This window comes from Cuculus canorus, chromosome 3 (assembly GCF_017976375.1).
Source record: "Cuculus canorus isolate bCucCan1 chromosome 3, bCucCan1.pri, whole genome shotgun sequence".
Classification (NCBI taxonomy): domain Eukaryota; kingdom Metazoa; phylum Chordata; class Aves; order Cuculiformes; family Cuculidae; genus Cuculus; species Cuculus canorus.
The window spans coordinates 61,352,844-61,365,606 of NC_071403.1; the positions used below are offsets into that span (position 1 = coordinate 61,352,844).

Genomic DNA, 12,763 nt, shown 5'->3' on the forward strand with positions numbered 1-12,763 from the left:
ACAAGAAAGCTGGGGAGGGACTTTTTATAAAGGCATGTAGTAATAGGCCTACGGGGGATGCCTATAAATTAGAGAAGGGAAGATTTGGACTAGACATAAGGAGGAAATTCTTCACAATGAGGGTAGTGGGGCACTGGAATGGGTTGCCCAGGGAAGTTGAGGATCCCCCGTCTGGAAGTGTTCAAGGCCAGGCTGGATGGGGCCTTGGGTAGCCTGATCTAGTGGGAGGTGTTCCTGCCTGTGGCAGGGAGGTTGGAATTAGGTGGTCTTTAAGGTCCCTTCCAACTCAAATCATTCTATGATAAATGTTTGTGTGCTTTCTTGTTTACTGTTCTTCAATTGCTCTATCTTGAAATTAGTATTCTTAGAGAGGAGGCTTTCTGATTCTTCTCCTGTTGTTTCCCTTGTTGTGGCTTCTCTGTCTCATTTCTTTCCACTAGTCTCATTTCCACTTTGCACAGTGGGGGCAGGGGAAGTGTCTTAAATGTGTCATAATGTTTCATCTTCAAGGTGATCTGGTGCCACGTGCCAGTGGACATCCTTTGATAGACAAACTCATGTCTCGTGCCAGAATGCAATTCTTGGTTCCCAACTTGTAATTGTGTCTTTCAGCACAGAACTAATATTCGTACCCATCTACAGATAAATGAATCTTGCACAAATAAGAAAAATGGAGGAGGGAAAGAATGCAATCTGCTTCTTCAACTAAGTGAGAAAATATTAAAAAAAAAAATAATAATAAAGCCCCTATTGCTTCTGTCCGTGGCCTTCACAAGATAGGAGATAATTGCATTGTATAATTGATAATGTCTTTTGTGGCAGTAGCAAGGATCTTCTGAGCCTGCAGTGATAAAATACATGTTTTCTTCAAAGGGAGGAGGACCGTTTTAATTCCTGAGGAACCGTCTGTTGGCTGAAGAGGTGGAGGATTTTTGAAGAAAGGGAGGGGTGTGCTGGGGAGGCTTTTGGGTCCAGCAGTTGTCTGGGGAAAGGGCACATAACACAAAACTTACTTTTCCACCTTTAAGCCCTAGTAGGGAGTTAGTATTGCACCAACGTGTATTTGGTGTATATTGTGCCCTAAACATTTCTTAATGCCTAGCTTCTATATGAGATGGTAAGACGTGAAGAAGGGCATGAGAATTACAAGCTTAGCAATTGTTATTGTCTTTTCTTCTCTTTTTTGGCATTTTGCGTGTTCAGGGATGCTGGATCACGAATATTAATTTCTTTTTTTCCTTTTTAATTGGAGATGGGGTAGCTGTGGCACACGACTGTGCTGTTTTATGAGGAGTAGTGGAAAGTTCTGTTCTTTCTGTTCAATGTTCAGCATTGAAATGAGATTTAAAAAGAACAGAACTTTCCACTACTCAATGCTGAAATGAGATCTTTTTAGAAATTAAACCAAAAAGGAGGTCAGATTTGGGGCCAGTTTCCAGTGTCTCTTTAAAGCATTAGAAAAAGCAAATCACATGGTCCCACAGTCTCTAGTAACTCGCTGTCCATATTAATTGAGGTTTAATCTAGGCTAGGGCTTTTTCTAAGTTACTGAATTAACTCCACTAGTTAGTGTGCCGCATTGGCAAAGACGAGGTGACAGGAGATTTTGCTGCTTATTCATGGAAAAGCTTGTCGACCTCCCCCCTTTCCCTCTAGGCTCTTTGTCTTACATTCACTTCATACTTAGCGTAGCAAAAATCATCAGAGGGCAAGGCTGGGTCTACTCTTCTAAAAACAGAAGGTATTGCCCTTGCTTAAAAAGAAAATGTGCTGAAAGTTCACAGGTCTCTAGCCGGTTAGTAATTGCGTATTTAGATAGGGTCTTTTCTTATTTTGATAGGGTCTTTTCTTATTCTGTATGCCTTTTGCTTATGCTGCATTGTTCTGGTGCTGGTCAGTCATGCCTGCAAAGCTTCAACACTTTGTTGAAACTCATTAATGTCATGGTAGTCCTCTCCACTGTGAACTCTTGCCTCATCAAGAATAAGTAATTCTTATCCCTTTGTGGCTTTGTTGTGCTGAGATTTCCCTAATTTGGAGCAGAAGTAATATTTTCCTTGATTATTTTTTTCAATCACTTGTGCTCTTTCCTGTTTTCTCATCTCTTCCTATTTTATTGAATTACATGGATTTTCTCAGGAGCTCAAAATTAATATTTATCTTTTTTTGTTGTTGTTGTTAATTGATTGTACTTGTGAATGCTGACAGGATCCTGTTTTGTTAATGGTGAATGTAGAACATGACTGACATCAATCATACTGGCTTTCTCTACCTTGAGAGTAGGTTGCGTGGCTTTTTGACCTCAAAGCCTATACAATTTTTCTTGTAGATATCTATGCTAATATACCTTTGCATTAGTGAGGGGAAGGTTGGTAAAAAGAGTGCTGGTGATTTACTTTTAATAGTTTTACATTTCCTATACAGAAATGCTTTAACTGTGAGATAGAAATATCTCACAGTTCCATTGTGCTTCAGAAAGAGTGTTCAGCCACTGACCTCATCCTAGTATTTTCAGAGGATGTCTGAAGATAAGGTCCAAAATCATCAACATGAAGATGCACTGAGAGTGTGCTATATCTGCTGAGGAGTTACCTTTGGATGCTCTGTCAAGCTGAAGGATCGTAGTTTCGTTATCCCATCGAGATAACGGAGAAAATGTGCAACGGCGTTATTTGCAGATGTTTAGTAAGACCATAGTGTCAGGTGTGAAGCACTCTAGAAACTAGCGACTGATGCTGATAAACTGATAAAAAGGCATCTGCTTAAGCAGAAGACTGTTTCCAGTAATTTTGTAGGACTTTTTCCAGACTTTTATTAGAGCAAAAGGTGTGTGCATCATAGCTGTAAACTCCTCAAAGTGCATCTCTTTGCCCATCAGCGTCACCTGTGCCTTGCCAGCTGTGCCCTGCTGTTGTATTCTCTGTGAGCTGATTTCATGCAAGCCTCAACCTGTCTTAGTTGTGGAGATATGACTATGTGAGGGGAGAGAGGGGTGCACAAAACTGGTTATCCCTGTGACCATGACGCTAAGCTTTGCTTATCTTACCAGGTCCTCTTGGTCGTTGCACGTAGGTGAATATATGTAATGAGAAAGACCTGATCCCTTTTGAACTTGGCAAGAAAACTATTCAGAGGTGGATGTCTGTTTTCCTACTGCTACCAGTTTTGAGTGCATCCTTGAAGACAGGACTTGAAACAAATTTGTGCATTTCTCAGAAGCTTTGTCATCTCCCTTGAGCAGGATTGGACAGGATGAGATGAGGATGGGCATCTAATGTCATCTGTCTGCTGTTCTGCAGTGCTGCTAAATCCGCCTGTCCTGTGTTTGGATGATAACTTTACGCAAAGTCCTGACTTGCCAATTAGATACAAGCATCTTGTTAACAAGTAGAAAATAAATAAAGTACTCCCACTTACATAGCACAAGTATGAAGATGTAGTATAGCTCTATCTTGCATGCAACTGGAACAGTCTTTCCCACTAGCGTTTGACAGCGTCATTACTTAATGCACTTACTGCTGGAAACATAGTCTGGCAGTGGGGAAGTTATGTAGGCCCCAGCAATTTAAAGTGTACTGTGGTCAGCAGTGCAGGGTTCACTGTAGCTAACAGGGTCCAGCCAGGACAGATCTGTAGTCTCTGCCGCTTCTCTTTGGCACTTTCTGAGCCAGAACGGGATTTGGCTCCTGACCTTATTTAACCCTGCAGCTATAGTGGGCCACCTCGTGCTCAGGTGTTTCAGAGGAACTCTGTAAGTACATGGCTATTGACTTCAGTATTTGGCCAACACTCAATTTTCCAGGTGTGTTTTCCTGGTTGCAAAGGTTGAGTTCTAAGGTACATTGCCACATGAAAATACGTCATCTCTCCCAATTGTATCTCTTCTAAAAGGTCATTTTTTTTTGGTCCTGTTTTTTTTAATCGTTATGTGTGCTAACTTCCTGCTCAGTCAGTAGTACACAGGGTGATTCATGTTCCCAAACCCACTTGACACTGAAAGTCTAAATCTGTTATCCTTTCAGAGAAGGGAATATAATGAACTGTTGAATTTTATATTGGAGAACAGAGATGAACAAAAATGATAGGAGAACTGTAGATTCCTTCTATATGCTTCCTAACACTTTTGGTCAGAAACTGTAATAAACAAAAAGAAATCAGGCTCATTCTAATCACTTTGCGATAAGAACACGTTCTTCTCTTGGTATAAATAGCCGTTGCTGCTTATGCAGCAGCGTGAATTTATGGCAGCTGAGAATGTGGCCTTAATGCAAACGCTGTACTTTCTTCCTGTGGCATACTTTTGGAAACAGTTGTATTTTCTTGGATTAGAACTGGTTGTGACTTTGGAAGCTGCTGAATAGTTTCAGTGGAAGTCACTAGAGGTTGGATCCCCTGTGGGATCAGTTGGGCAGCAGTTTAACTGTTTGAACAGAACTTAGATGGATACATAGATCCTGAGATGCATGCTTTCCAAAATCAGAGGCTAATTCATTTCTCTCCTTTAAATTTGATTTGGGTCAAATATTAAATAGGGATGAAAAAAAAAAATCTCATTCCTGCAATTCCCATCCAGTTAACTCTCCCCAGTCCAACTGATTAATGACATTGTGGGGCTTTGCTGTTATTACAGAAGCCAAAGGCAAGCAGGATGCAGACTGAGTTATCAGAGTTAGTACCAAACTTGAGATGCTTTATCAGATTATGAACGAGGTGAATGATAAACTAGGGTTGCAAACTGGCTTCATGCGGACTGCTTAATAAGAAGAATTCCCTGGTAGCTTTCTCCTCATCTATCAAAGTTAAGGTTTTTTTACTCTTAGAATGGATTATTTATAGTAGATGTTTCAGTAGAGGTATGAGCAGAGGATCATTATTTTATTCCTTTTTTAAAAGATAAATAAATAGCCATGAAAGCTGGCAGTAAATTTTTTACATTATAGATTAGGTAATATAATAATAATCAACTATACAGTAAATGTATGGACAAAATTGAGTAGTAAATTCTTACTACAAGGTGCCTTCCTTCTTCCCTTGTAAATTACTTAATTTCCTGCATTCAACATGTCTGTCCCATTAAGAATCAGAGTGAAAAACATCAGCTGCAGCAGTCTATCATTTTGTATTTCCAATAGAGATAATTTAAGTATAACAGAGTGACATTGAATATAGATAGAAAGATGACAGGCCATGATTAAAGTTTTGATTTGGGTAAAAGAAATGGCTAGAGAATGGGAGGGAAAATGCCTGAAATATTGTTCAGTGTTGTGTGGTATCTTGGTTTTTAATAACACTCATCAAATGTCCATTATTGGTTTTAAGCACTAGAAAAATTGTTCTTCCTCCTTGTTTTGAACATGCCTGCCAGGAAAGAAAAAGCAGACATAAAATGTGTACGTTTCACATAAAATACAAGGTGATACTTCTGTCCTTAAGATGCTGATATCAGGGTTTTTTTCTATGTGTAAGAGAAAGATGTTGTGATTCTCAGGGGATTGGTTTGAGATTTCAGTGTAGGTTCTAATCCTTCAGTATCCTGGATACAGTAGGTAGTGTTTTACTGAGTGTTAGAATTTGTAGATAATGAGTATAACTGATAGGCTTCATTATTTTAAACATTTGGCAGAAAATACTGTCAGATATTTATGGTTTTCTGTTTACTGAGATCACCGTAAGGGTCCATGTATTTTTACATTAACATTGTTTCTTATTTGTTGTTATTAGCCTCCTTTTTAAAGAAACGTTTCGTAAAGACAGTTGAAGTCAATAGCATTTGAAAAGTTTGAGAAAATTCCTTGGGAGTCTTAGAATCCATCCATTAAAATAGAATGCATTTAACCATTTTTTCTTAATTATGCAATTTATAGAATTGGTGGTATAACCTTGTTATACGTGTGTACTAAATGCCCTGAACTGATTTAAAACATTAATATGAGAATCTAGTAGAGTCTTCATGTGAGAAATATTTTGGTACACTACATATAATTTAGATTTTCTTGGAGAGGGGACTGGAATTTATGGAAAAAGGTACAATTTATATTTGGTTCATCACTTTGTTAACTTACACTTATTGCTATAAAACATAATACTTTATAAAATCAAAGCCTGTGGAACTAGAGAGAAAAATGAAATTCTTTAAGGGGATCAGATACACTGGACCCACTTGCAGTTAGTTCTGGGTGGTGGTTTGCTTCCAGCCCTCCCTCCTTATACAGAGTTTGTCTTGCCTTCTGCACTAATGGCTGTATTCTTAATGACGTATCTCTGCTGCTGATAGAAATCATTCAGCCACAAATTCAAAGTAGGAGATTGCCTACTCATGGCTCCCCTTTGTTTACTCTGCATTGATAATTTGGTATGCACATTTGAATACTCTGTCCTTTGTTTTTGTAGCACCGTGAAATACGTAATATTCACATGTTACATTGATTTTGCTTTAATGTCACTATGATTATATTTAAGCTTATATAAGTACTTTGTTTTTAAAGGCTTGTTTCCTTCATATATGTACATCTTCACATCCCTCCCTCCCTACCTCTTCACATACTATGAAGTGCTTCACACAAGGAGAAAACAATGCAGTTAAAATGGTTTACAAATGGAACATCATACATATAAATAACAAGTAGTTTAGATGTTCTCAACTAGTTAATTCTGCAGGCAACATATGCTTATTATGTGTATGGTCTTTCGTAAGGTCTTCATCTTAGGTGACAGCACAGAAAATAGAGGCAAGGATGGAGAGAGTTAGGTTTTCAACTGAAAGGAGTATAAAAGGAGTTTTCATCTGAATGGAGTATAAACCTGTAGAGGTTGTCTGTGCTTCCAGACCTGCAGAAATACACTGCCCCTGGACTGAAAGTTCAGATGGGGCAAGGAGATGTGAAAGCAGCAAGGTCTGTGAAGCAGGCAGCACCAGTCTGAAGGAGGTTGTGCAGCATTTGAGTGGTTGCATTCCAATATGGCATTTTTTTCTTCCGAAGTATTTTTGTTAGACTTCAGTTGCATTCTGTAAATTTTTTTTTTTTATACTGGCCCTTGGGTGTCTACAATGTTAGATATCTCAGACAAGCAGGTGTCTGCTTGTATTTGGGGTTCTCCACTAGAACTTGCCTGAAATTTGGGATGTAAGGAATGAGGGAATTGAACTATTACTCTTCTTTTTGCTCCCAAAGCTGAGAAATGATAGCTCCTACTCCCATCATAATTTTAAAGACTGGGGTGATTGTCTCGTAGCAATATTGTAGAGGTTAGATCACTCAACAAAGACACAAGAGACCTGGTTACAGGTATTCTGCTTACTGCACCTCCACGTATACTCTAGCTGCTACATCCCTGAATACAGGAGAGAAGGTTGTCATAGCCACCTCAAATCTGTCCCTTTCCGCGCATTTGCATCTTCTCTTGGGATGCTGTAGAAATCAGAGCCAGTTATATCACACATTCTTCCAGTTGTGTGAAAGTAGCATCCACGTTTCTGTGCTGCACTATTGCATCCTGTCTTAGTGTGCTAGATGTCTTTTGGATAGGGCTGTTGTGCTGAGCACTTGTCTGTGGCTCATAAGGTTTATGTATTAGAAAAGTCAGCCCAGTGCAAAATTTTTAGGGTTTGAAGATGTAGAAGTCTAGAAGTTAGATGGGGATTGTGAGGATTGTTTCTTGGGCTCTTGTGGTCCCGGTCCATGGTGTTCTCCAGAGGCTCAAATGTTACGTTTAATGTTTTCTAGATATTTTTGTATGTTTTATAAGGGTAAAGGCAAAGTCAGAGAAGCAAGTTGCTTATGCAAGGGAAATGTACTGCAAGCTTCAGACTATGCCTAGGAGTTCTTGCTAGTCTGCAGGGTAGGGGTGGGTGTTAGAGCAAATTGATAGGGGAGCGTGGAGTCTCCTGACATTGTTGGAATGAGTCTTGTTTTCACATGGAGAAGTGCAATAATACTGCTGAACAGCAAACAAGTGTTGTCAGTGAGCTTTGAAATGAAGGAGAAGGAACTAAGTTTCCTGCAGTGGGGGACAACCACGTGACTGGAGCTATATGAAGTCAATGCATGATATTTTTGGCTCCTGAGGAGACTTGACAAAATAGACAATGCAAGGAGTTGAATAGTGAAACTGAGGTTGTTTGAAGGGGTTTATAGGATTAGGGAGTCTTGCAAGAAATAAAACCAGAAGGTTTTGATTTCAGATATTTAGGAAAGGTGACTTTCTAGTATGCTGTTCAGGTAAGAGTCCAGGGTTTCTTTATAACTTTTCCTGCACCTTTTTTCTTCTATGTTCATCAGCTGAGAGCTGTGATCTGATCAGCCCTAGCTGTACCTTCTGCCTCATCAATATGATAAACCAAATCAGAGGGTGGATTTCTGCTAACAGTAAAGCAATATGGTTGCCTGCCTTCCTCGAAGTATTGTTACTCCGTACTTTCTTTTACTTGCCTCCTTTGTTCACTGCATGGCTGTTGCCTTAAGAAAAGGCAACAAGGACGTAACTAAATGTAGCGTAAGAAAAGCGAGTTTCTTACCTGTGGTGCTATAAATAAATAGAAGTGAGTGACAAAATAATAGAGAAACTTTCCCTGGTGTGTGCAGTAAATCAACAAAGAATGGGGATATAAAGCCAAGTCTTTTGATTTGCATTGCCATTTTCGGCAAGCCTCAAAACTTTCCGATATTTACGACAATTTTAATTGTCGTAATGAAAATCCCCATTGTTTCTGGCAGACTGCTTTAGTTGCATTTTGTTTAGTTTGTTGTTGGAGAAAACTGCCTTTAGGGTCAGTGAATGCAGTGTTAACGTGTGCCAGGTACTAGGAAAAGATGAGTGCCTGCTTTCCTGAATCTGCACCTTCATGTTGCTCGCCTATTAGAAGGAAGTGGTCTAGAGTATTTCTTCTTAGTGATAATTAATCTCCTCTCATAAGTTATCTTTTGTTTATACAGTTTCTAAATACGTGTCTTACTATGTAGCCTTACTACTGTAGCCTTTTAGCTTCAGTGTCACTCTTGATTTTCAAGAAGTGGCTTCCTATAGGATTTCCCTTAAAATAAACAGTAACATCTGTCTACACACAGCATTGACCTCAGAGTGCCACATATAACAATTCACTCAAAGAGGCATTTCTAAAAACCAGAGATGATTAAATCTACAAGTAGTGACATCTCCCCTTGTTGATTCCTATTTGCTTTGATGAAATTTTGGGGGTTTTTTTGTTTGTTTGGTTTTTTTGTTTTTATTTTAAATAGGGTTTAATATAAAGATCTTTTGGCTATTTTTACACGAGTATGTTTTCATTTAGGCTATAATGTTCAGGAACTGAATGTGCCTTTTGTATGTATGCAGAGCCCTCAGTAGGAGACTCATGTTCTAATAGTTCCAGTTAGCACTATAAATAGCTTTAGAATAATGTGCGGAGAGCCACATAGAGAGCCCCCATTGATACCTCTGGGAATCTTGTGAAAAGACAGAGGAGCAATGTTCTTTGTATTTCAAGGAAGAGAGAAACAATCCTTGCTGAATAAGTCTCTTGACGCAAATTGTGCCCAACATTATGTGTAGATTGAAGATATCCGCTAGTTTCCTTGTACCCTCTGGTCTCTGGTGTTGTTTCCTAGAAAACTATTTGAGACTTGATAAAGGGATCTGCAATGACCATTTCAGTTGCCACTTTTTGAAGAGAACTCAAGGATAAATCTTTGTTCCACATTCATTTCCTTCTACCCATAAACGACTCTCTTTTTCTGACAGCTCTTTCATCATCATCAACTTGACCTAATCCAGAATTCTGCCTGATGCATCCTTTTGTGTTTCTGTGATTGTTTCAGTCATTCTTCAGGTCAGCTTAGGTCTGCTCTTGTAGACTGTTTGTGCATAGAACTCTTGAGATAAGACCTGGCCTTGCTGCCCACCCAGCTAAAAAATTACTTGGATTGTCTTGTGTCTTACTCACTCCAGCATCCATTTCCCTGGCCATGACTTGATAAAAACAGTCTTGCCCTACCTTCATCCATGCAAGGTGCTATTGCCTCTGCAATGACTTTTCTTTCTCACTCTCTCTTTTTTCATTTTTATTTTATAATTCTGTGTTTATGATCATTTCACTTTGTTTGCTTTTCTCCATTAGTTCCCTCTGTCCTGTCACATCAAACATAACTGCTGGCCTTCAATGTCAAGGCTGCTAACAATCTTCTGACAGTCTTTTACCACTTGCTCAGTCTTTTTTTTTTCTTTTATATTGAAAGACATTTACAGATGTTAAACCATGTTGGTATCAATCAATTGCCCTTTGTTTTTATATTAGCATCTTTTGCCTTTCTTACCTGATTCCTTTATGGAGGGATGAAGATCTTTGATATCCACTGATCTGTTTCATTGGTCTTCCTCAAGTCCTTAAAATTCTCATTCACTGTGATACCTGAGTGCCCTTGACAGCGACTAGAGTTATTAGTTACTGATATAACTAATTAAACTGTTGTACTGTAACTAACATGCCATGTTCAGTGCCACATTCAGTCCACTGTTGTCTCGGTGTTTCTTTGAACATCCTTGCTGGTATTGTAGCTCTCGTTGCTTGTTTTATACTTAAAGTCTTTCTGAGAAGAGGGCCATCATTGTAACCTGTTTGGTGTTTGCATGAAGCCTGGCAATTTGGACTGATGAGCACTCTGGCACTTGGAGGTTCATAATCAGTGGGTGATTAAGGTACGCTTTGTTGTTACGGGGTCTGTATAAATGATTGAAGGATTGTAATTTGTTGTGGATTCCAACAAATTGTTCCTGACACCTCCACTGAACTTGCCGCATATACCGCTTTGATAGTAATGTGCAGACAGGCATATAACACCTAGAGGCTGATACATCATAAAATATTTATAAGTGTAGGAATAATATAAAATCTGATTCAATCTCAATCTATCATTTTGAAAAGTTGCATACCTGAAAAACATCACCATGTTCAGTACTGGCATCCATATACTTTTGGCTTCATGGAGACTGTAAATGCACTTTTAGAGTGGATTGAACCTGCATAAACCAAACCACGGAATTTGATTGAGCTTGATTTTACACCTGATGTAAAACCTAAAGACTTTTACATGCTGTGGACAACATAATTTTTGATAATTACTTGGTATGTGTTTCTCTGTCAGCTGTTTCTACCTTTCAGATAATTTTCATGTAACAAATATGTTTGTAAAAATGCTTCTAAGCACTGAATTTCAAAATGCTGACTGAAAGGTGCAGAGTCCTTGAGCTTAGGTATGTTCAGAATATCCAAGCATATGTGCTTTCACTAATTACAGTTGAAAAGTTCAGTATACCATCTTAGTTCAAGATACGTCAGTTTTACAGATACAATGATAAAACAAATATTTCCTTAAAATAAAAGCAGTCTATTAGCAGTATGTTCTAATGATGCTGATGGCTAAAATAGGTGTAAAACTTAGATGCAATCAAAAGCATATTGACCAATGATCTGAGTCATGGCCGAATCACAGCAGCCCAGGAACCACTACGCTGTACTTCTACATATGCTATTCACCTCCACTGCAAATACCACATACATCACTATCTCTGTCTATCAATAGAGCTCTTCATTAGACTGAAGAGTCAAAACAAACTGTCCACTGGAAATCATGATTTAGTTCCCTACTGTATTTTTTGAGCCTTTAATAATAAGCCATATATAGCTGCAAAAAAACTTTTTCAAAAACTAAGTAAATGGACTTATGTATGTCTGCAGGGAAATGTAAGTGTAACCATGATGATGTGACTGACAAGTAGAGAAACACTAGGGGGTTATTTAATTTTTCTGGCTCGGTAAGTGAAATACTACCTGGATGGAACACAGGTTTTTTTTTTCCCCCCTTTCTAATTAGTGATACTCTGAACTCCTTAGGGGAGACCAATTTGTGGACCTCATGCTGCATTTTGCCTTCAATAAACATATATATACTGGCTATAAGCACAGATCAAGGAGCTCAGCTTCTGGAGCTTAATTTTGCTCTCAGTCTCAAAATATTGCTGTGTGAATTTTACAGCGTGGCGTCTTGTGCAGTTTGTAGAGTTAAAAACATACCTTTATTAATTTAATGAACTCATTGTGAGTAGTGCAGCTCCTTTATCCTTCATTTAGAATAAAACATAAGCTGTTATTCAATTTAGTCAGAAAAGTTCAAATCAAATAATTATTTTCCTTCTCTTAGTAATCTATGATTGCTAACATCTTTGAGAGATGATCAGTGGTTTAAAAGTGTGAAGAAGTTTAGTATTTTGAATTTCTTAATGCTTATGTTTTTTTCATTGGTGGGATAACAAAGTAGATAGAAAAAAACCAAAGCACATTAGTGAAAGCTAAGGATAGCACTCAAAAGAGTAAGATTGAAGGAAAGGAAGATAATTATAGTTTAATCTAATTTGATTCACCAGATTTGAAGCAAGCACATTTCAATCCAACAAGAAATTTAGTGTACCTGTTTTCCAAAACTTAGAGCTAAATTAATGCAGAAAATAGTATGATTGCTCATATGTGATCATCTACATCAAATTCAGGAAAACCACATGACTGCTTTTAGGATGACAGGCCCGAATATCTGATAGCATAAAGGAAGCTCTGGTTGTGATTGCGAGACCCCTGATCTGGTGTCCAGTCAGGAGGAGGTCACACACAGCCAGCACACGCTGTGCTGTTGGAAGCAACATCTTAGCACAAAGGTGGTTTTTTATGGCATTAACTTTGTAATAGGGCCATAATTTGACTGCTATTCAGTTTGAA

General features: G+C 38.5%; 1 protein-coding gene across 5 annotated transcripts in view; it reads left to right on the forward strand.

The window, feature by feature from the left end:
* Positions 1–12,763, forward strand: part of DISC1 (DISC1 scaffold protein) — a 204,140-nt gene that overhangs the window by 165,869 nt on the left and 25,508 nt on the right. The gene's annotated exons all lie outside the window — the stretch shown is intronic.